We start from the raw sequence: 24,678 nt of genomic DNA, 5'->3' as shown, positions 1-24,678 counted from the left end.
ACAACTACATTTGTTGCACCTTGGACACATGTGTCTGTCTCTCAAGATATACACTTCCTCCAGTGGGGGAAAAATATGATACCTCCCTGCAATATCAGACAGTTACATTCAGCTCATGCTACTATGAACAACCATGCCCGTAAAATTTATACGGATGGTTCCAAAACTGAATGTATGGTAGGTGCTGGAGTAGTTTTTCCTTTATGTACAAGTTCAGCCACACTACCACTTGCTTGCAGCGTCTTCACAGCTGAATTATGTGCCATTAAGTTAGCGCTTAGTAAGATTATTGAGCTTTCCATCTCATCTGCCATAATTTACACTGATCCTCTTAGTGCTGTCTCTGCCATAAGGAAAAATTTCTCCTCTTCTCATCCTACATTGAAACAGATTCATTCCTAGCTATTTGTTTGCAGTGTGTCCAATCAGTCAGTCAGTTTTTGCTGGATCCCTGGCTATTCAGGCATTCTGGGAAATGAAAGTGCCGACTTTGCCACTAAACATCCTCAACCCACTCTCTCACAACATCCTCAGGTTCTTTACTCTGACTATATGTTTGTCATATGCAAAGTGTGCTACGATAAATGGTCACAGACCTGGAAAAGTGATACCAACAATAAACTTTACCAGATAAAAGAAGGTTCAAAGCTGTGGCTTTCTGGCTTCCAATGAAACAGATGAGAGGAAGTGGTACTGGCAAGACTCAGAATTGGACACACTCATCATACTCATCTCTTTCTATTATTCGGAGAAAACCTACCACAGTGCTCATCCTGTCAGATGCAACTTACGGTCTGTCATTTCCCGGTTGTTGTCCTTTACATTCAACCAGGAAATGTAATTTCAATTTATACATCTAAAACATATTGGCTTGTACAGAAGCATATAATTTAAGCTCTCTAACAATATGCTTTTTGTGAATTAACGATGAACAGACACAATTTGGCTTTAGTAGCTCTTGTGTCGTTAAACCGAATAACAACAGCCATTGCTTCGATTTGCATAACGGGTAACTGGTCATAATGTTTTGCTCATCAGTTTATATTAAAAGAAGCAGCAAAAGAGGTAAGCAAGAAATAAAAAAAACTACTACCCACCTCATCTGCCCATCTCTTCCAATTTTGTGTAATTCTTCCTTGAATTTATTCAGGCTACCTACTTCGACAACACCAAACAACAGTTTGTTTTTATAATCAGTCACTCTCTGGCTGAGTCGCACCTAACAATAAAACATATTCTCATTGAATGTCCCCACCTTTCATCTTTCTGAAATTTCAGCTTCAGCTCCCTCTCCAACTTGCAGGAACCCTTAACCTTATCACCTAGTCTTGGTAAGGAAGCAAATTTCGAGGATCTGTTTAAGTATTTAAAATGCATAAATTTATATAATAGCATCTAATCAAAATGTGAAATTAGTGATACCCAAACAATGAACAGGTGCAATATGGCCCAAGAGGCCCTTGTGCCAAAAACCTCAAACACAACAACAACAACTCCTCTCTGGCTGAAAGCAAATTTTTGCACATCTCTCCTGCAATTATTCTTTTTCAATCTCAGGTTATGTCCCCTTGTGTATATTGTCTGAGAAAGAATTAGAATATCAAGTTTACTCAATCTGTTTAAAGCTTTAAGCACTTCAGTCAGGTTCCCTTTCAAATGCCTTGTTTACAAGAGCTGCAGTTTTCAGAACAAAAGTCTATTATGGTAAAAGAATCCCCTATGTACTAATCTTGTTGCTCTTCTCTGTACCTGTTCCAAGAGATCCACATACAGGTCTGATTAATTGGCTAATCTGGTTGCTTTTCACAGCACCTGTTCCAAAAGATCCAGATACAGGTCTCATTTTAAGAAAGATGTTACTTTTAAGACAGACCATTACTTTGTCCTTGCTGGAAAAATTGCTGTATATCGACAGAAACCCATGAACTGTTCTAGCAGCCTATCTGCACTGCTTAGAGAATTTCATGTCGGTGTACCTTAGGGCTCTTTTGTTCTCCAGCATATTGAGTGTGGTACCACCTAACTGATGTATTATTTTGGGATTACTACTGCCCATATGCAGTATTGCATTTGATGCCATATAAGCTTGCTTTTTTTGCATCATTTGCCAGTTTTACTAATAGTAATCACAATAAAATTTTATTAGAATAACAGTTAAATTTAATATATTTAAAAAAAAAAACATTAAAACATTAAATACAATACAGTATTTTTTCAGAATTTTCATTTTTGACCAGCACCACCTTTTCTTCTACCCCCTCCTATTTTGCAATGGTGGAGGATAACAGCTGGGTTAGATTACTTCTTAGAAAAGAAAACATGAATTGTAGCTTGCTTATATTTCATATTTTTCTTACAAATCATCCCTTGATGGCAGATAACTTTCAGTATTGTCCTTTTGAAAGCACTGCTACTTTCCAGTCTAGATATCAATGTCTGAGATAGCATCTATTTACACAATGATCTCAAACACTTTGTTATCAAGATTTTCTTGAGTGTCTCTTAAAGGTCATTAGCTGGATATTTATAATACACTGCTCCATAAAATGCTGAAACTCTTCATTTTGAAGTACAGTGTGTCCGTAAATTATTGATCACATTACAAATGATTATTAAAGGCAAACTAGAGCTAATATATGAATAAAGAGTTTTATATAGCATTGTATAGATATCACTAGTTGTTAGCATTAGTAAAGACATACAATTGAAAGAAAGCAAACTTATATAGCATCAGCCAAAAAAAAAAAAAAAAACCCTTCTCATTTCACCCATCCATTTGCTCTAAATGTTTGTCTAGTTCTGCCTTGAATCTGTTTAAGCTATCAACTTCTACAATGACAGCATTAGCATTAGCAAAGGCACATGATGCAATAAAGCAAGCTTATATAGCATCAGCCAAAAAAAAACAAAAAAAACCCCCTTATTTCACCCATCCACTCACTCCAAATGTTTGTCAAGTTCTGTCTTGAATCTATTTAAGCTATCAACTTCTACAACGACAGATGGAAGTTTGTTCCAGCAGTCAACCACCCACTGGCTAAAGGCAACCTTCCGCACATCTATCCTACAACCGTCTTTCTTCAATTTGAATTTATGCCCTCCCAGGTGATTATTCTGAGCAAGAGGAAGAATCGCATTCTCATTGAGCATGCTCAAACCATTCAAGGCTTTATACACCTCAGTCAGATCACTTCGCAGGTTCCTAGTCTCCAGACACTGTAATTTGACCAATCTTCTAGAGTTTACATAAGGAAAGAACTCTTTGTCGTTTTTCTTTGCATCCTTTGCCAAAGATTTCTCGTAATCCGCCTTCGCCTGCCTAACCTCCTTTGTAACTTGGTTACAAAGCTTATATCTATCATAGGCTTCTGTGTCACATGTTAATTTATATGTATCCCATGCATTTTTCTTCTCTGTCACATGTCTAATTAGTTCATCTGACATTCATTTAGGCCTAAATCTTGAATAATATTTCTTTGTTGGTATGAAAAGCCTTGTAGCTTCCAAGATTAATTCTTTGAATGCTTCCCATTTTGAATTTGCTGTTGGTAACATCATCAGTTGGTTCCACCATATAGAATTTAAATACTGTCTCAGACCACCATAGTCACCTTTACGAAAGCAAAAACCCTTCCCTTTACCCTTGATGGTAGTTACCTCTTTGAGTAAATCCCACTTCAGCACACTGTGATCACTGCCACCTAGTGGTTCCTTTATCTGAAGATTCTTGATGCATGAAGAATCACTACTGATAATTATTATTATCAACACTATTATCCATCTAGTTGTCTCCCGAACATGTTGCTGTAGAAACAATTATCCAATAAATCCACAAATGCCTTGCTAGTGTGTGTTTGAGTCACCAACCCACAAATTCAGTCAATATCCTGGAAATTAAAATCCCCATTATAAGACACTCTAATTTGCTGGCCTACTCTATTGCTGGCCTACTCTATTTCTCTGCACAATTGCTCATTATACTCATCAGATTCATTAGGCCTATAACACACACCTACTCTCATTTTTCCTTTCCCAGTGCTTATGTCACATCAAACAGACTCAACATTGCATTGTCCACCAACATCAATTGAATGCACTTCCTTAGATTTTATGTGTTTCTTAACTAACAGCATAACCCCTCCTCCCTTCCTGTCCTGTCTATCCTTTCTGTACATATTGTACTCTCCAAATTCCAGTTCTGCACTGCTTATGTCTGTGTGACACCATGTCTCTGATATCCCAACAATGTCTGCCTTTGATGTCTTGACTAGCACTTCAAGCTCATTGAAATTATTAACTATACTCCTAGCATTGGTGTACATGCAAGTATACATGCAAGTGTGACAATGCTGAAAAAATTGACAGATGGAAGTTTGTTCCAGAAATCAACTACGCACTGGCAAAGGCAAACTTCCACACATCTATCCTACCACTGTCTTTCCTCAATTTGAATTTATGCCTTCTCAGGCGATTATTCTAAGGAAGAGGAAGAATCCCATCAGCATTGAACATGCTCAAACCATTCAAGGCTTTATACACCTCAATCAGATCACCTTGCAGGTGCCTAGTCTCCAGACACTGTAATTTACAAAACTTAAGAATTTCTTCATAAGAGCAACCCTTTGTTCCATTCCCTAATCGTGTTGCCCTTCTTTGTACTCATTCCAGCAGCTCTACATCTTTCATAAAATGAGGCCTCCAGTTCTGTATACAGTACTTAATGTGTGGCCTGACCATTGCCTTATAAAAGGAGATAATCACTTCCTTATCCCTACTAGAAAAATTCCTGTATATCATCGACAATATACCATGAGCTACTCTTTCAGACTGTCTGCACTGCTCAGAAAACTTTATATCTCCCTATACAATTACCTCCAGGTTCGTTTCATCCTCTACCACTGTCAGTGTAGTACCACACAGTTTTTTTTTTTTTTTTTTTTTTTTATGAAAACCGCAAACACAAGGGGCATTAGAACCTATAGTATTTAGTATCATGCTTGGCTTGGTGGTTGAGAAAACGAAAGAAGATATTTGTTGACATTAGACTTGAACTTCTGTAGACTGTAATTTTCAGGAAATACGTATGAAGGAAGGTTGTTCCAGAAAACGACAGTTGAATGAATAAACGAGGAAGATGAAAAGTTGGTTCTGTGAGTTTGAAAGTGGACAGTAAATGGATGTTGGCTGGAGGCGGCACGTGTTTAGACTGTTTTGAAAGATAGAGCAGGAACTATAGAAGCCAATTCTATAATTCCCGCTCTCATTCTAGAGGGGAATTATAGAATGACGTTGTAGAGCGGATATCATCTTCTTGTTGATGACGTAGAGCGGATATCATCTTTTAAGGGCACAAAAAGTGATATTGTTGTACACGTTGGCACTAATGATATTAAGAGACCGGCAGAATTACTTAACAAGTACAGGTCACTGTTGAAGAAAAGCTGTGAATTAGGGTTGAATTTGACAGTGTCTTCAATTCTGCCCAGACATGATAGGAGGGAGTATATGATGAGAGCCTTGTCGATCAGTTCAGCCCTGGAAAGATTGTACAAGGCTCAAGGGGTAGAATTTTTTTCAGCCTGGTCTGTACTTGTTAATAGGAGAGACTGCTTCTACAGGGATGGGATACACTTAAATAGATAGGGTACAAGAATATTTGCTGATGCTATCCAGGGCGTATTAGGTGGTCGGAAAACTGCTAGCTTGGGGGGGATACAAGGACTAATAGATTAACAGTAGCCACTAGTAGTAGTAGTGGCATGTGATGCAAGAAAGCATGTGTATGAGCTTATGCAGCATCAGCCAAAAAAAAAAAATCACACCATTCCCTCCAAATGCCTGTCCAGTTCCTCCTTAAATTTATTTAACCTATCAACTTCCACACTGGCAGAGGTGAAAGTGATTCCTGCACTTCTATTGGAATGAGCAGCAGACTGGAAAACAAGATGCAGAATATTTCAGAGATTGCTGGGAGTCATTGCGGTACAAGTAAACACATGGGTTGTGTTAGGGTAGCTAAGAATAGGAACAGGTGCATGTATACTTGCGTGTACACCAATGCTAGGAGTTTCGTAAATAAATTTGATGTATTTGAGGTATTGCTGAAAACAACAAAGGTAGATATTGTTGGGATATCATGTCACACAAATATCAGGAATGCAGAACTGGAATTTGGGGAGTATAATCAGTCCTCGTGTAACACGTGTTTACACTACACGAATTCGATCATACACGATTTATAAATAGGGGAACGATATCTTATATAACACGAACTGAATTCGCTTATGCACGATTCGCCTTTGTGTTTACAAGAAATGGCAGTCGAATGCGGAATCACCCCCAACTGAATGCAATATGATAGGAATAAAGAGGAGATTATGAAAATGTATTTGTTTTTATATCAGTGAAGGGGAAACACATTTCACCATAATAACGTAAAAAGCAACACAATTCCAGCAATCGGTATAATCGCAAATGTAATTAGATCGAGTTTACTACCAGTTTATAACAGATTCCATTAGCAGAAAGGCAACTGGAAATTGTTTTTATTGTTTTATGGTAGTTACCCCTAGAAATGTGCTTTAGTAAAATGTGAGGTGTTAATCTCTGCCTTTACGGTGTTGTTTATTCAGTTGCTACACGCGCACAGCTTTGTTTATGTGTATCAAGCGTGCCTCCTCATTTTGTAATTGTGCTTTATTCCCTAAAAATGAGTAAAATACTTAAAAGGTGTGAAAAGGAAGCATCCTGATGAAGACACTGCAGATTCACAGAGAAAAACAAAAGCAATATCGATAAACAGAGGCGGACTGGGTCAAAAATTCTTACCAGGGAAAATTTATAGTGGCCTCATACTTATGGCCAAAATCACACCGGCCTCCGGCCCACCGGGGATTTTTTCTCTATCGACAGAGGCGGACTGGCCTCTGTCGATAGAGAAAAAATATGAAATTATGAAACGTTTTGAGCGAAATGAAAGACCATGTGAAATTGCATGTGCTACAGACCTAAATGAGGCAACGCCGAGAATTACAAAGAATGCAGAGAAAATAAAAACAACTTTCATAGCAGAAACAACTCAAAGTGTAATTAAAATCCATTAGATTAAGACACAAAGAATTGGAAGAGATGGAACGGCTGTCATCTGTTTGGATAGAAAATCAAACAAAAAACAAGTTTGCTTACGATAGAAGCAAAAGCAGTAGCAATATTTTATTACGTAATAGTCGTAATAAAATACTTACTTGTTACTTAAAATACTTACTTGTTACTTAAAATACTTAAGTAATTAAAATGCTTACGTATTACGTATTTTATTACGTATAATAATAAATAATCATAATAAAATACGTAAGTATTTTATTACGATTATTTATTGTGTTTGGTAATGTTTTGGTTACAAATGTGTGTTCAATCTTGGGTGGTCGGCACCTAACTCTATTTTTCCCATAGGGCCTGTTGTTTATATTGCACGATTTTGCATTGCACGAGGGTTTCTAGGAACACAACTATCGTGGTATACGAGGACTGACTGTACAATGTGTACAGTCAGTCCTTCTATTCTATTAGATAAAAAACACATAACATCCAAGGAAGTGAAGCCAGTCAACATTGCTGGACAGTGCAGTGTCGAGTCAGTTTGATGTGACATAAGCATTGGGAGATCAAAATTGAGAGTAGGAGTGGGCTATAGGCCTAATGACTCTGATGAGTATAATAAGAAACTGTACAGAGAAATAGAGTGGGCCAGTAAATCAGAGAGTTTGATAATGGGGTATTTTAATTTCCCAGATATTGACTGGAATTTGTGGGTTGGTCACTCACACTCATCGTGGATTTATTGGATGATTGTTTTATACATCAGCATGTTTGGGAGGCAACTAGAGGGAGTAATACTCTTGATCTGATTATCAGTAGTGATTCTTCATTCATTAAGAATCTACAGATATAGTAACCACTACGTGGCAGTGATCACAGTGTGTGGAAGTGGGTTTTACTCAAAGAGGTAACTACAATCAGGGGTAAAGGAAAGGGTTTTTGCTTTCTTAAAGGTCACTAAGGTGGTTTGAGACAGTATTTAAATTCGATAACGTTTGACCAACTGATGATGTTACCAACAGCAAATTCAAAACGGGAAACATTCAAAGAATTTATCTTGGAGGCTACTAGGCTTTACATACCAACTAAGAAATATTGTTCAAGGTTTAGGCCTAAATGGATGTCAGATGAACTAATGAGACACATGGCAGAGAAGAAAAATGCATGGGATACATATAAATTAATGGGTGACATGGAAGCCTATGATAGACATAAGCTGGTCTGTAACCAAGTCACAAAGAAGATTAGGCAGGCAAAGTCAGATTATGAGAAATCCTTGGCAAAGGATGCAAAGAAAAACAGAAAAGAGTTCTTTACCTATGTAAACTCTAGAAGGAAAGGGATGAATCAGATTGGTCCACTGGATATCGATGGTTTGCCAGTTGAGGATCCTGCTCACGTGGCTAACAAACTAAATGAGCATTTTGCCTCTATATTCACCCATGAGTAGTTATTCAGGGAGGGGAATGCCAGAGGTGAGTTAAACTCTGGCAGTGAGCTAGATGATTTTGTAATAACTGAGAGGAAAGTGGAGGAACAATTGTTGAAGATAAACATAAAAAAGGCATCTGGGGTGGATGGGATCTATCCAGTTATATTAAAGGAGGCAGCAAAGGAAGTAAGCAAAACCTTAGCCATAATTATGAGAGTTTCTTTGGACTGAGGGGAGGAACCCATGGACTGGAGATGTGCAAATGTGACTGCAATTCACAAAGGAGGATCAAAGAGCGACACAAGTAATTATAGACCTGTTAGTTTCACTTCTGTTCCAGGAAAATTAATGGAGGCACTGGTTAAAGAAGCACTGCAGGATCATCTAGACAAGACTTCAGTTATAGCTCGGACACAGCATGGTTTTGTTATGGAAAAGCCTTGCCTGACCAATTTGCATTAGCATTAGTAGAGGCATTTGATGCAAGAAAGCAATCTTATTCAGCATCAGCCAAAAAAAAAAAAAAAAAAAAAAAAAAACCACTTCCACTTCACCCCTCTGTTCGTTCGAAATACCTGTCCAGCTGAGCCTTAAATTTATTTAGGCTATCAACTTCCACGACAAGGGATGGAAGTCTGTTCCACCAACTAACCACCCGCTGGCTCAAGGCAAATTTCCGCACGTCTATCCTACATCTGTCTATCCTCAATTTGAATTTATGCCCTCTCAGGTGATTATTCTCAGCGAGAGGAAGATTCCCATCAGCATTGAGCATGCTCAAACCATTCAAGGCTTTATACACCTCTATCAGATCACCTCGCTGGTGCCTAGTCTCCAGACACTGTAATTTGCAAAACTTAAGCCTTTCTTCGTAAGAGCACCCCTTTGTTCCATTCACTAATCTTGTTGCCCTTCTCTGTACTCGTTCCAGCAGCTCCACATCCTTCTTGAAATGAGGTCTCCAGACCTGTATACAATGGCCTGACCATTGCCTTATACAAGGGAATAATCAACTCCTTATCCCTGCTAGAAAAATTCCTATATATCATTGACAATACACCATGAGCTACTCTTGCAGCCCATCTGCACTGCTCAGAGAACTTCATATCTGCCTGCACAACCACCCCCAGGTCCCTTTCATTCTCTACCACTGTCAGTGTAGTACCACAGAGTTGATACGTTGCTCTGGGGTTGCTGTTTCCCATGTGTAGTACTTTACATTTGTCAATGTTAAACTTCATTTGCCACCTCTCAGCCCATCTGCTCAACCTTTCCAGATCCTGTTGCAGCAGCATTAGTGTCAGCAGTGTCCTTGACAACCCTGCCTACCTTTGTATTGTCTGCAAACTTCGACATTAATCTTGATATACCATCATCAATATCATTTATAAATACAGAAAACAATAATGGACCCAACACTGAGCCCCGAGGGACTCCACTAATAACATTAGTCCACGACGAGCAGTGTCCATTGATTACCACTCTCTGTCTTCTCCCTCTCAGCCACCCCTTTATCCACAGCAGCAATTTGCCTCCAATGTCACACTGCTCCAATTTGTGCAGCAGTCTTCCATGTGCAACAGTATCAAAAGCCTTTCTAAGATCCAAGTATATAATATCAAAGTTATTCCCTGCATCCAGTTCCTTTGTGACTGCATCATAGTATCCAATCAAATTGGTCAGGCAAGACTTCCCCTTAACAAAACCATGCTGTGTCCGAGCTATAACTGAAGTCTTGTCTAAATGATCCTGCAGTGCTTCTTTAATTAGTGCCTCCATTAATTTTCCTGGAACAGAAGTTAAACTCACAGGTCTATAATTACTTGTGTCAGCCTTTGATCCTCCTTTGTGAATTGGGGTCACATTTGCACATCTCCAGTCTGTGGGTACCTCCCCTGAGTCCAAGGAAGCTCTCATAATTATGGCTAAGGGTTTGCTTATTTTCTCTGCTGCCTCCTTTAATATAACTGGATAGATCCCATCCACCCCAGGTGCCTTTCTTGTGTTTATCTTCAACAATTTCTCCGCCACTTTACTCTCAGTTATTACAAGATACTCTAGCTTTGATTGGATATTATTATATGGTAACAAAGCAACTGGATGCAGGGAATAATTTGGTATCATATACTTGGATCTTAGAAAGGCTTTTGATACTGTTGCACATGGAAGACTGCTGAACGCATTGGAGGCAAATTGCTGCTATGGATAAAGGGATTGAGTGGTTGAAGACAGAGAGTGGTAATCAATGGACACTGCTCTTCGTAGGTTAATGTTATTATTGATGTCCCCCAGAGTTCAGTGTTGGCTCCATTGTTGTTTTCTGTATTTATTAATGATATTAATGATGGTATATTGGGCTTAATGTCCACGTTTGCAGACGATACGAAGGTCAACAGGGTTGTTAATGACACTACTGAGAGTACGCTGCTGCAACGGAATCTAGAAAAGTTGAGCAGATGGGTGGAGAGGTGGCAACTGAGGTTTAACGTTGACAAATGTAAAGTACTGCATATGGGAAGCAATAACCCCAGAGTGACGTATCAACTCTGTGGTACTACACTGACAATGGCAGAGAACGAAAAGGACCTGGGGGTAATTGTGCAGGCAGATATGAAGTTGTCTGAGCAGTGCAGACGGTGTGCAAGGTTAGCTCATGGTGTCTTGTCAATGATATACAGGAATTTTTCTAGCAGGGATAAGGAGGTGATTATCCCCTTGTATAAGGCAATGGTCAGGCCACGCCTTGAGTACTGTATACAGGTCCGGAGGCCTCATTTTAAGAAGGATGTAGAGCTGTTGGAACGAGTACAGAGAAGGGCAACAAGATTAGTGAATGGAACAAAGGGTTGCTCTTATGAAGAAAGGCTTAAATTTTGCAAATTACAGTGTTTGGAGACTTGGCATCTGTGAGGTGATCTGATTGAGGTGTATAAAGCCTTGAATGTTTTGATCATGCTCAATGCCAATGGGATTCTTCCTCTTACTCAGAATAATCACCTGAGAGGGTATAAATTCAAATTGAGGAAAGACAGATGTAGGATAGATGTGCAGAAGTTTGCCTTTAGCAAGCGGGTAGTTGGTTGGTGGAACAGACTTCCTTCCTTTGTTGTGGAAGTTGATTGCGTAAATAAATTTAAGGCTGAGCTGGACAGGTATTTGGAATGAATGGAGGTGTGAAGTGGGAGTGTTTTTTTTTTTTTTTTGGCTGATGCTGCATAAGCTTGCTTTCTTGCATCATATACCTCTGCTAATGCTAATTCAGAAGAACAGGGCCCATGGAAGTATCTGTAGAAAAGGCAGCAGAAACAGTACTTCTACGAGACAGGGTAGCCAGGTGGGAAGGAGCAGCAGTGCGTAGCACACACTTCTTCATTAGATCGGGGTTCGAGCCCGTCACCACCAAATACAGAGGATGCGGAAAGGTCAAGGGAATGACCGTTGCATATTCCCGGAGCAATATGGCCTTAGTTGCTAATGCTCCTAAAAAACCAAATAACAAACAAACAAACAAGCGAGACAGAGAGTGGAGAGACTCTGTTAGAGAGGAGTCATTAATTAACTTAACTGCCCTCTTCTGAATCGAATCTAGAAACCTAAGAGAGGTTTTGTGGGCACCGCCCCAGATGTAGGAACAATATTCAATGGTAGGACAGATTTGCGATTTGTACAGAGTGAACAGCTGTTTGGAAGAAAAGTAACGCTGAGAGCGAAAGAGAAAACAAAAATTTTTAGATGCAGAGGAAGCAATATTTGTATTGTGCTTGTGCCAAGAAGAGATATATCATTTTGCCTAGAAATTGTAGTGTCCCCAAAGATAAACATAGGAGTAGAAGAATTCTTTTTGCAAGATATAAGATGACTGAGTTTTAGAAGGATTGAAATCACCTAGGTTGTCTTTGCCCCACTGGAGAATTCCCCGGAGATCGGAATTTAAGGTATTGGTTGTGGATATTCGAGAAGTCGAACCTCATTGAGCAGGGCAAGGTTTTTCAAAATGGAAAATGGAATGCAGTGTTCTATCATCGGCAAAACTATGGATAGGATTTCCAGTCAATGGAAGAAGGTCATTAATATACAAGAGGAAAAGGGTGGGGGGTAAGAACTGAAACTTGGGGGGACACCAGCATTAGTGGAGAAGTTAGAAGACATAGAGCCATCTACCATCACCCTCAGTGAGTGATCAGAGAGAAAGCTACAATTACAAATTACCAATTACAAAAACAGTTGGCAATCCATAAGGTGGAAGCTTGTTTAGAATACATTTATGCCAAGCACGATTGAAAATCTTTGAGATATCAAGAGCAACTGCTTGTGTTTCACCAAACCTTTCCATTGAATTTGTCCATAAATGGGTAACATAAGCCAGAAAAACACCAGTGGATCGACACTGACAGAATCCATACTGACGATTGTTGATCAGATAGAAGGTTTGTAGTTAGTTTAAGAGTTGGTGGTTAATTGATTTCTCCATTACTTTAGAAAGAGTAAAAGTAATTGCAATGGGACGATAATTGTATGGGAGGGACTTGTCACCCTTTTTAGGAGCTGGCTGGATATGAGCAAATTTCCAAGCAGAAGGAAAAACACCTTTGGAATAAGAAAGAGAAAAAAGGTGGCAAAGAACAGGAGTAAGTTCTGGAGCACAGGTTTTGAGAACAAGTGGAGAAATACCATCAGGACCAGGAGCTTTTTTTTGCATCAAGATTCGTCACAATCCTTCCGAGATCTTTTTGACCGAAGCCCACAGGAGGCAATGAATGCAGCGAGTTGGGAATGGAGTTGTTTTACCAAGATCATTAATACATGAGTTCGAACAAAAATGGGATGCTTGCAGGTCAGCTTTATCGGGGGCTGAAGTGACAACAGAACCATCTGGTTCTGTTGTCACTTCAGCCAGAGGTGGGAGCAGAGATCGGCAAAAGTTGCAGCCAATAGCTTTAGCAAGAGACTAGAATGCTCAGCTACCATTAGGGCAAGAAGCAAGTTTTCTACTCTTAGCCTGTTCAAAATCTAGTTTGGACTGATTAATAACTGCTTTATAATTGTTGCGAGCTTTGGTGTAGACAGAAAATGAAACTGAAGAATTGGAACCAAGCCAGTTATGATATGCTGCATTCTTCTCTTGAACAGCCTTAGCACGTTTATTGGAAAACCAAGGTTTAGATAAAGAACGAGATTTTAAAGTGGTATGTGCAATAAAGGATTCCATTCCTACAAGAATAATTTCACTGACACGATCAGAGCAAACATTGACATCAGAAGTTTTGAAATAGTAGTCTGACCAAGGAAAAGAAGAAAAGAAATCTCGCAGGTCATCCTATTTAGCATTCTTGTAATGCCAAACAAAAGGTTCGGAATAGCCATGGGATAAAGGCTCCATTGGAGAAGAGACAATCACCAAGTTGTGATCTGAGGTGCCTAAAGGACCACTCACTCAACTGTGTACTTAGAAGGGTTGTTTGTGAGAAAAAGATCAAGCATGTTTGCTGTATGGTTAGGATTGTCCGGTATTCTAGTAGGTAAATGTATAATCTGGGCAAGGTCATTAGAAATTGCAAAAGCTTCAGCATCTCTACAAGCTGGGTCGGTGTGACTAGAAAACGGAAGCCAGCTGGAGTTGTGAACATTAAAATCACCAAGGAAAATTAACTCACTGTTAGGAAAGTTGGACTGGAGAAAGTCGAGTTGCAAAGAGAGCAAGCCAAAGAGCTCCAAGTAATTAGTGGAGTTGGGAGAACAGTAGAGGCAATAGATGAATTTGACACAATGAGGTAGAGAGATTTTAAGCCAGAGAAGATCGAAGAGAGGAGATTCCAAATTACCAATTCTCTGACAGGGAATATCGGAGCGGACATATGCACAAGTACCACCTTTGAGGCTAAAGGAATCATTCAGCGAATAATTTGGGCAACTGAGATTCTGTCAGAAAAAGTACATGGGGTTTGGCAGACTGCAAGTGGAAATGGATATCATTGAGATTAGAATTGAGACCATGTATATTTGTGAAATGAACTAGGAAGTAAGTGTTTGGGGAGGTTTAGATATTTTTGCAGATAAGCTTACTCTATTAGTTTGACAATTAATGGCATATTCAATTATAAGAAAACGTGGGGGGGAGGACATTCTGTATGAAGTAATGAAATTTTTGGATATGGCATACGCACGGTAAGAATAAACTCAGATCCCTGACATAACATGGCCTCGACAATGCCTTCCACATACACACTACTTGGACTCCCTCCCATCACTATCTGGCAGAGTAGAGGCAGCAAGATTATACACTAGCTGATCCAGAAGTCTAATGAGTTCCCAATAGGTTTGGTCCGGTGTGCTAACTGGCAGCTGGCCTGCGAACACCGTTTTAGAGCTGTACCATCGAATGTAAGGAAGTTTGGATCTCGCCATAATGTCCATCATAACCTCAAAAGTCATCAATCATACTGCATGATGGAAGAAATAGGGAAGGGTTGACCGGAACTTAGCTCTAGAGACTAAACATGGGTTCCACCACTTCAAGCCTCCAATAAGCAAAGTGGTGGTAGATGACTCTCATCACTGGTTGATGAGAATTATCTATTACCTTGTACTGTCTGGTAACATAGAGGGGCGGCATTCCTCCATGTGGTGTGGGCGCCACATCTTGACCCCTGCTTACGTTGTTGCATTCGAGTCAAGTAGACCAAATATCAGTTACATCAGCCTTTTAGACTCCCAGGTAGCTAGTACAACTTGTCTGGCATACCTGAGAGAATGTCTGTGACATCCTCAAGCACCATGGGTTTGTTAAGGGGAAGTTTATACGTTACTCTGGGGTTATTGCTTCCCATATGCAGTAGTAGTAGTAGTGGCATGTGATGCAAGAAAGCAAGTGTATGAGCTTATGCAGCATCGGCCAAAAAAAAAAAAAAAACACACTATTCCCTCCAAATGCTTGTCCAGTTCCTCCTTAAATTTATTCAACCTATCAACTTCCACAATGACAGATGGAAGTTTGTTCCAGCAATTAACCACCCGCTGGCTAAAGGCAAATTTCCGCACATCTATTCTACATCTGTCCTTTCTTAATTTGAATTTATGCCCCCTTAGGTTCATAATCTGAACAAGTGGAAGGATCCCGTCAGAATTCAGCCTGCTCAACCCATTCAAGGCCTTTACATTTGTCAATGTTTAACTTGAGTTGCCACCTCTCAGACCATCTGCTCAACTTTTCTAGATCCTGTTGCAGCAGCGTACTCTCAGTAGTGTCATTAACAACCCTGCCATCTTTGTATCGTCTGCAAACTTGGACATTAAGCCTGATATACCATCATTAATATCATTAATAAATACAGAAAACAACAATGGATCCAACTCTGAATTCTGGGGGACTTCACTAATAACATTAGTCTATGGAGAGCAGTGTCCATTGATTACCACTCTCTATCTTCTCCCACTCAACCATCCCTTTATCCATAGCAGCAATTTGTCCTCAGTGCCACACTGCTCCAATTTGTGCAGCAGCCTTCCATGTGCAACAGTATCAAAAGCCTTTCGAAGATCCAAATGTGTGATATAAAAATTATTCTTTGCATCCAGTTCCTTTGTGACCACATCCTGGTATCCAATCAGATTGGTCAGACAAGACTTCCCCTTAACAAACCCATGGTGTGTCCGAGCTATAACTGAAGTCTTGTCTAGATGATCCTGCAGTGCTTCTTTAACCAATGCTTCCATTAATTTCCCTGGAACATAAGTTAAACTAACAGATCTGTAATTACTTGTGTCACCCTTTGATCTTCCTTTGTGAATTGGGGTCACATTTGCACATCTCCTGTCCATGGGTATCTCCCTTGAGTCCAAGGAAGCTCTCATAATTATGGCTCTTATAATTGTGTGTTTCCTTTCTTCATTTGCTACCTCCTTTAATATAACTGGATAGATCCCATCCATCTGAGGTCCTTTCTTATGTTTATCTTCAAAAATTTCTCCTCCACTTTGCTCTCAGTTTATTTCAAAATCATCTAGCTCACTGCCAAAGTTTGATTCACGTCTGGCATTCCCCTCCTTTAACTCCTCATTTGTGAATGTGGAGATGTAGATGCAAAATACTCAGTTTGTTAGCTACTTGAGCAGGATCATCAACAGTTGAACCATCAATATCCAATGGACCAATCTGATTCATCTACTTCCTTAAGAGTTTACATAAGTAAAGAATTCTTTGCTGTTTTTCTTTGCATCCTTTGCCAAAGATTTCTCGTAATCTGCCTTTGCCTACCCAACCTCCTTTTCGACCTGGTTACAGACCAGCTTATATCTATCATAGGCTTCCGTGTCACCTGTTAATTTATATGTATCCCATTAATTTTTCTTCTCTGCCATATGTCTCATTAGTTCATCTGACATTCATTTAGGCCTAAACCTTGAACAATATTTCTTAGTTGGTATGTAAAGCCTAGTAGCTTCCAAGATAAGTTCTTTGAATGCTTCCCATTTTGAATTTGCTGTTGGTAACATCATCAGTTGGTCCCACTGTATAGAATTTAAATACTGTCTCAGTCCATCGTAGTCGCCTTTACAAAAGCAATACCCCTTCCCTTTACTCCTAATGGTAGTTACCTCTTTGAGTAAATCCCACTTCAGCACACTGTGATCACTGCCACCTAGTGGTTCCTTTATCTGCAAATTCTTAATGCATGAAGCGTCACTACTGATAATCAGATCAAGAGTATTATTCCCTCTAGTTGCCTCCCGAACATGCTGCTATAGAAAACAAACATACAATAAATCCACAAAAGCCTTGCTAGTTTGTGAGTGACCAACCCACAAATTCCAATCAATATCTGGGAAATGAAAATTCCCCATTATAAGACTCTCTGATTTACCTGCCCACTCCATTTTACTCTGTACAATTGTTTATTATACTTATCAGAGTCATTAGGCCTATAAAACTCCTACTCTCAATTTTGCTTTCCTAGTGCTTACGTTGCACCAAACTGATTCGGCACTGCATTGTCCAGCCATGTTGACTGGCTCTACTTCCTTGGATTTTATGTGTTTCTTAACTAATAGCATAACCCTTTCCTCCCTTCCTATCCTGTCTCTCCTTCCTGTGCACATTGTACTCCCCAAATTCTATTTCTGCATTCCATATATCTGTGTGACACCATGTCTCTGATATCCCAACAATATCTGCCTTTGATGTTTTGACCAACACCTTAAATTCATTCATTTTGTCCAACACTTTCAAATTCAACCCTAACTCATGGCTTGTTGTTGATAACAGTGTGCCTCACAATAACCATTAAAATGGTGTAGGTACAACAAAAAGTGATGTATGTTATTGTGGTTTGCTGACTTTAAATCTGTAGATTTAAAGTCAGCAAATGTGGTATTGCTGGGAATATGGTTGTGTAGTATCTTCAGTAACAAGTACATTAAGCAATGGGTGGAGTACATTAAAGTTTCTTTTGAGCGGTGCATTTTTACTTTCCTTAGGCATAATTAAGGCTGGAATTTAATTCACAAGAAAGAAATTATTCCAATACGGTTCTTAAGAACAAAGTTTAGTAATACATACCCTAGAAAAACTTATAAAAAATCTAATTAAAACCAAAATAACCTTACAAAATCCATAAAAGTCACGACCTGCACACTTCGAAATCACAATTTTTTATGGTCTCAAACAAGCGCAAGTTCAATAGCACAGAACTTAACACGTGGATTTCCTAACAAAAAAAAAATACGGGGATTTTTTCCCAATAGTTTTTTTTGCATAAAAACTAGCCAGTCATCAGCGGGGACTCACAAAAAGAATGGAAATGTTTAAAAATTACAACCAGCCTAATAGCAGGTTTTCCTCCACTCAAAAATACTGTGTTATGTGAGGTTTTCCGCAATTCTCCTACTGTGTTAGAGCGAAACTGTTATATAAGTACCATGTTGTGTGAGGATTTCTGCAATTTATCAATTGTGTTAGAGCAAAATTATGCTGTAGAAGGACTGTGCTATATGGGGTTTGCCTGTATTTAAGGCTGGAGACATTTGATAAAAGACATTGCACTTCTTAAAAGCGTCCAAGGAAGGATGACCTGATTGAAGTGTATTTTGCCTCATGCCCTAAAAGGGATGAGGCTTATGCTACACCAGCCAAGAAGAATAATGATATCCAGCTCAAGACATTGGGTGTGCAAGCCCATACTCATCAGATGTGAGTCCGTGGAGTGGTATGTGTGTCTTTGGCCAACAAATGATTGACCACTGGAATAAATTACCTCCCTTTAAATTCAAATTGGACAAGTACTTATTGTCAGCCAATAAGTCATAAACAGAGGGAGAATTTTTTTTTTTAAGTGATTGTAGCAAAAGCTTGTTTCCTATCATTATTTGGCCACATTATAAGCTTCCAAACATTGAAGTCAAAAACATACTGTGCAGCTATTTCAGTCCCATTCACAGCTTGTATAAGAGTTTGAAAAGTTGTTACTGTCATAAGAGTGAATCTTATCTCATTTCAAATGATGTTTGATTTTTATACTGTAGAACGTCATAAATCTGGACACATTGGGACATGGCCCTTGTTGGACTTTTGAAAATTCAGAAATTTGAAATCTTATATTGTATGAATTCAGTGGTATACATTAAAGTGTGTCTTCAAAAAAAAATCTTGCAGTTATGGCAGACTGCTTAAGATTGTGCACTGTTACAACAGAGTAGCAAAGAAGTCAGTACAACAGTTCTGCTATAACATGCATCTTGGCAATGCAAATTTGCTTCAGTGTGACTGATATATTAGGGAACAGTGCGAGTATAATGCGATTTCGTCTGCGAATAACACCAGATGAACCCAAAACCCGGCACCAAGCCGAACATAGCGACCTGAGCAGCAATATATACAAGTTTACAAAGCTTAAAAAATGTCAAATGTGTGAGAGCTGTATTTCCCATTTACTATAGTTGTATTGGTCAGAGACACACTGTTGTCATTCACTGTATTCACAAGATAACATGTGATATTGTTGGCCGACTCATGTTTTCAGGAGCTCACATTTTTCTCTTTGAACAAGAATTTCGTGAGGCATGATGGCATGAGCAGAGGAGCACATTTCTGGAGGTCACTACCATAAAACGATCAAAACAATTTGCAGTTCCCGGTTTATTGGGCTTTTCTGTTAGTGCAATCTAATTATAAATGGGTAGTAAACTCGATCTTACTGCATTTCCGATAATACTGATAGCTAGAATTCTGTGAGTTTTTATGTTATTATGGTGAAATGTGTTTCCTCCTCCATGAAATCTTCAATCATATAACAAACATAAATAAATTTTCAGAATCTTCTCTTCGTAAACTTGTTTCACTTGTGCAATTTGTGTGTCCCATGTTCGTTGTTATTGATTGCTTATCTTTTTTACTGTTTTAAATTTTACAATCCAAAAAAATACAGTGTCAGTTAACAGAAATATCAATCAAGCAAACTTCATATCTTTTCAAGGTAAAGTGCTATATTTACTGTAATATTTATTTATTTATTAGAAATTTAAGATGTTTAAACCTGTGTTAGCAATTTTATTGGGTTTTAACTTTTTTTAGTGTTTTACTTACCAGACTGAACATTTTTTTTTTTTTTTGAGTGCTCTGTCCCTATCCCTATTTTTCCCATAAGCCCTGTTGTTTTTAATGTGTGAAATACCACAACATGGAGATTTTGAGGAACATATGTATGGCCTTATAGCAGAACTGACTGTACTGCAATTATTGCTAATTTTGGAGAATTTGATCACTGCTCAGTTTCCCTATTATCACATTCTAAGTAGTATTATTTACAAACTAAGGAAAAAAAAGAAAACTGTTGTAGTGGCAGTTGTAAATTAAATATGACAACAGGAAACTACAGTAGTTTCTTGAAAGAGCATATTTTTTTTATAAATAAAAAACAAAAAAACCCCCAAATTTTCTGTTTATACTTTGGAACAGCCACACCAGTCAGAGTAGTTAAAAAAATTAAATAATATAAGAATATTACTATATTTTGTGATTACAGGGATTTGTCAACTCAAACATATGTACTACTGTACTGTCATGTTGACAACTTGGCTATGTCAGGTGCGGGATAATCACAGTCCATAATGTGTTTTTTATTGGTTTCTCCTAATCATAACTGACAATTACTGTTGTTCAAGCATTTTTTTTTTAACTTAAGGCATAGAATAAGATGCTGAGAAACTCCTCATGGCTACTGCTTTTGCAGTCACAGAAAAGTTCTCTAATGTGGATGATAAACTGTAATTGTCAATATCAAGAATTAGCATTACATTAGCATTAGTAGAGGCATTTGATGCAAGAAAGCAAGCTTATGCAGCATCAGCCAAAAAAAAAAAAAAAAAAAAAGTAACATAAATAAATAAAAATAACCACTTGCACTTCACCGCTCTGTTCGTTCGAAATACCTGTCCAGCTGAGCCTTAAACTTATTTAGGCTATCAACTTCCACGACAAGGGATGGAAGTCTGTTCCACCAACTAACCACCCGCTGGCTCAAGGCAAATTTCCGCACATCTATCCTACATCTGTCTTTCCTCAATTTGAATTTATGCCCTCTCAGGTGATTATTCTGAGCAAGAGGAAGAATCCCATCAGCATTGAGCATGCTCAAACCATTCAAGGCTTTGTACACCTCTATCAGATCACCTCACTGGTGCCTAGTTTCCAGACACTGTAATTCGCAAAACTTAAGCCTTTCTTTGTAAGAGCACCCCTTTGTCCCATTCACTAATTTAGTTGCCCTTCTCTGTATTCGTTCCAGCAGCTCTACATCCTTCTTGAAATGAGGCCTCCAGGCCTGTATACAGTACTCGAGGTGTGGCCTGACCATTGCCTTATACAAGGGAATAATCACCTCCTTATCCCTGCTAGAAAAATTCCTGTATATCATTGACAATACACCATGAGCTACTCTTGCAGCCCGTCTGCACTGCTCAGAGAACTTCATATCTGCCTGCACAACCACCCCCAGGTCCCTTTCACTCTCTACCACTGTCAGTGTAGTACCACACAGTTGATACGTTGCTCTGGGGTTGCTGTTTCCCATATGTAGTACTTTACATTTGTCAATGTTAAACTTCATTTGCCACCTCGAAGCCCATCTGCTCAACCTTTCCAAATCCTGTTGCAGCAGCATAGTGTCAGTAGTGTCCTTGACAACCCTGCCAACCTTCGTATCGTCTGCAAACTTGGACATTAAGCCTGATATACCATCATCAATATCATTTATAAATACAGAAAACAATAAAGGACCCAACACTGAACCCTGAGGGACTCCACTAATAACATTAGTCCACGATGAGCAGTGTCCATTGATTACCACTCTCTGTCTTCTCCCCCTCAACCACCCCTTTATCCATATCAGCAATTTGCCTCCAATGCCACACTGCTCCAATTTGTGCAGCAGTCTTCCATGTGCAACAGTATCAAAAGCCTTTCTAAGATCCAAGTATATAATATCAAAGTTATTCCCTGCATCCAGTTCTTTTGTGACTGCATCATAGTATCCAATCAAATTGGTCAGGCAAGACTTCCCCTTAACAAAACCATGCTGTGTCCTAGCTATAACTGAAGTCTTGTCTAGATGATCCTGCAGTACTTCTTTAACCAGTGCCTCCATTAATTTTCCTGGAACAGAAGTTAAACTCACAGGTCTATAATTACTTGTGTCAGCCTTTGATCCCCCTTTGTGAATTGGGGTCACATTTGCACATTTCCAGTCCATGGGTACCTCCCCTGAGTCCAAGGAAGCTCACATAATTATGGCTAAGGGTTTGCTTACTTCCTTTGCTGCCTCCTTTAATATAACTGGATAGATCCCATCCACCCCAGGTGCCTTTCTTGTGTTTATCTTCAACAATTTCTCCTCCACTTTGCTCTCAGTTATTACAAGATTCTCTAGCTTACTGCTAGAGTTGAATTCAAATCTGGCATTCCCCTTGCTGAATAACTCCTCATGTGTGAATGTCGATGCAAAATATTCATTTAGTTTGTTAGCTATCTGAGCAGGGTCATCAACAGTTGACCCATCGATCTCAAGTGGACCAATCTGATTCATCCCCTTCCTTCTAGAGTTTACATAAGTAAAGAACTCTTTGCTGTTTTTCTTCGCATCCCTTGCCAAGGATCTCTCGTAATCTGCCTTCGCCTGCCTAACCTCCTTTGTAACTTGGTTACAGATCAACTTGTATCTATCATAGGCGTCTGTGTCACGTGTTAATTTGTATGTATCCCATGCATTTTTCTTCTCTGCCATATGCCTCATTAGTTCATCTGACATCCATTTAGGCCTAAACCTTGAGCAATATTTCTTAGTTGGTATGTAAAGCCTAGTAGCTTCCAAGATAAGTTCTTTGAATGCTTCCCATTTTGAATTTGCTGTTGGTAATATCATCAGTTGATCCCACTGTATAGAATTTAAATACTGTCTCAGTCCATTGTAGTCGCCTTTACGAAAGCAATACCCCTTCCCTTTACCTCTAATGGTAGTTACCTCTTTGAGTAACTCCCACTCCAGCACACTGTGATCACTGCAACCTAGTGGTTCATTTATCTGCAGATTCTTAATGCATGAAGAATCACTACTGATAATCAAATCAAGAGTATTACTCCCTCTAGTTGCCTCCCGAACATGCTGATGTAGAAAACAATCATGCAATAAATCCACAAAAGCCTTGCTACTGTGTGAGTGACCAGCCCCCAAATTCCTGTCAATATCTGGGAAATTAAAATCCCCCATTATAAGACTCTCTGATTTACTGGCCCACTCTATTTCTCCGAACAGTTTCTTATTATACTCATCAGAGTCATTAGGCCTATAGCACACTCCTACTCTCAATTTTGATCTCCCAATGCTTATGTCACACCAAACTGACTCGACACTGCACTGTCCAGCGATGTCGACTGGCTTCACTTCCTTGGATTTTATGTGTTTTTTAACTAATAGCATAACCCCTCCTCCCTTCCTATCCTGTCTATCCTTTCTGTAGACATTGTACTCCCCAAATTCCAGTTCTGCATTCCTTATATCTGTGTGACACCACGTCTCTGAAATCCCCACAATATCTGCCTTTGATGTTTTGAGCAATACCTCAAATTCATCAAATTTATTTACTAAACTCCTAGCATTGGTGTACACACAAGTATACATGCACCTGTTCTTTTTCTTAGCTACCCTAACACAACCCATGTGTTTACTTGTGCCCCAGCAGTCTCTGAAATATCCTGCATCTTATTTTCCAGGCTGCGGCTCATTCCAATAGAAGCAGTGCAAGAATCACTTTCACCTCTGCCAGTGGCTACTGTTAATCTATTAGTCCTTGTATCCCCCCAATCTAGCAGTTTTCCGACCCACCTAACACTGCCTCGATAGCATCAGCAAACATTCTTGCACCCTTTCTATTTAAGTGTATCCCATCCCTGTAGAAGCAGTCTCTCCTGTTAACAAGTACAGTCCAGGCTGAAAAAAATTCTACCCCTTGAGCCCTGCACTATCTTTCCAGGGCCGAATTGATTGACAGGGCTCTCATCATATACTCCCTCCTATCGTGTCTGGGCAGAATTGCAGACACTTTCAATTTCAACCCTAATTCACGGCTTTTTTTCATCAATGACCTGTACTTGTCAAGTAATTCTGCCGGTCTCCTGCTCTTAATATCATTAGTGCCAACGCATAATGAAATAATAATTACAAGCATAATGAAAAACCAGTTTCCTGTATTGCATTTTAAACTTTAATTTTAGCCAAAAATAAAGAAATAATAAAATTGCTTGCTTTTCAAGTTAATATAACATACAGTTCAAAAACAAAAGTGAACAAATATGCACATCATGGGAAACTTCCCCATTATCAATCAGATTGATACTGGGAAGCTGTGGCACTGCTTTTGGCAGTTGTATATAATTCATAATAGCTGAAGAAATGGCACACAGTGAAGAATCAATCCTTCAGAGTAATTTCTAGATTATTGGAATTTGGTTATTTTTAAATTATTTTTTTCCAAATTTCTAAAAAATGTTAGATTTTTAGGAATTCTGTATTTTGAATGGCAGATTTATGAGGTTTACTGAGTGTTAATTTCTTATATTCATCTGGATGTCTTTTAATAACTGGGAACGATATTGTTTCCAT

General features: G+C 39.0%; 1 protein-coding gene across 1 annotated transcript in view; it reads left to right on the top strand.

Moving 5' to 3' along the window:
- LOC150076268 (acylamino-acid-releasing enzyme-like) overlaps positions 1 to 24,678 on the top strand; it is a 428,243-nt gene that overhangs the window by 86,340 nt on the left and 317,225 nt on the right. The gene's annotated exons all lie outside the window — the stretch shown is intronic.

The sequence above is a fragment of the Mastigoproctus giganteus genome, chromosome 13 (assembly GCF_048544385.1).
Source record: "Mastigoproctus giganteus isolate SK-2022 chromosome 13, ASM4854438v1, whole genome shotgun sequence".
In the NCBI taxonomy this organism is placed as follows: domain Eukaryota; kingdom Metazoa; phylum Arthropoda; class Arachnida; order Uropygi; family Thelyphonidae; genus Mastigoproctus; species Mastigoproctus giganteus.
The sequence above is the reverse complement of the archived record's forward strand: the minus strand, read 5'-3'. Positions and strand labels throughout refer to the sequence as shown.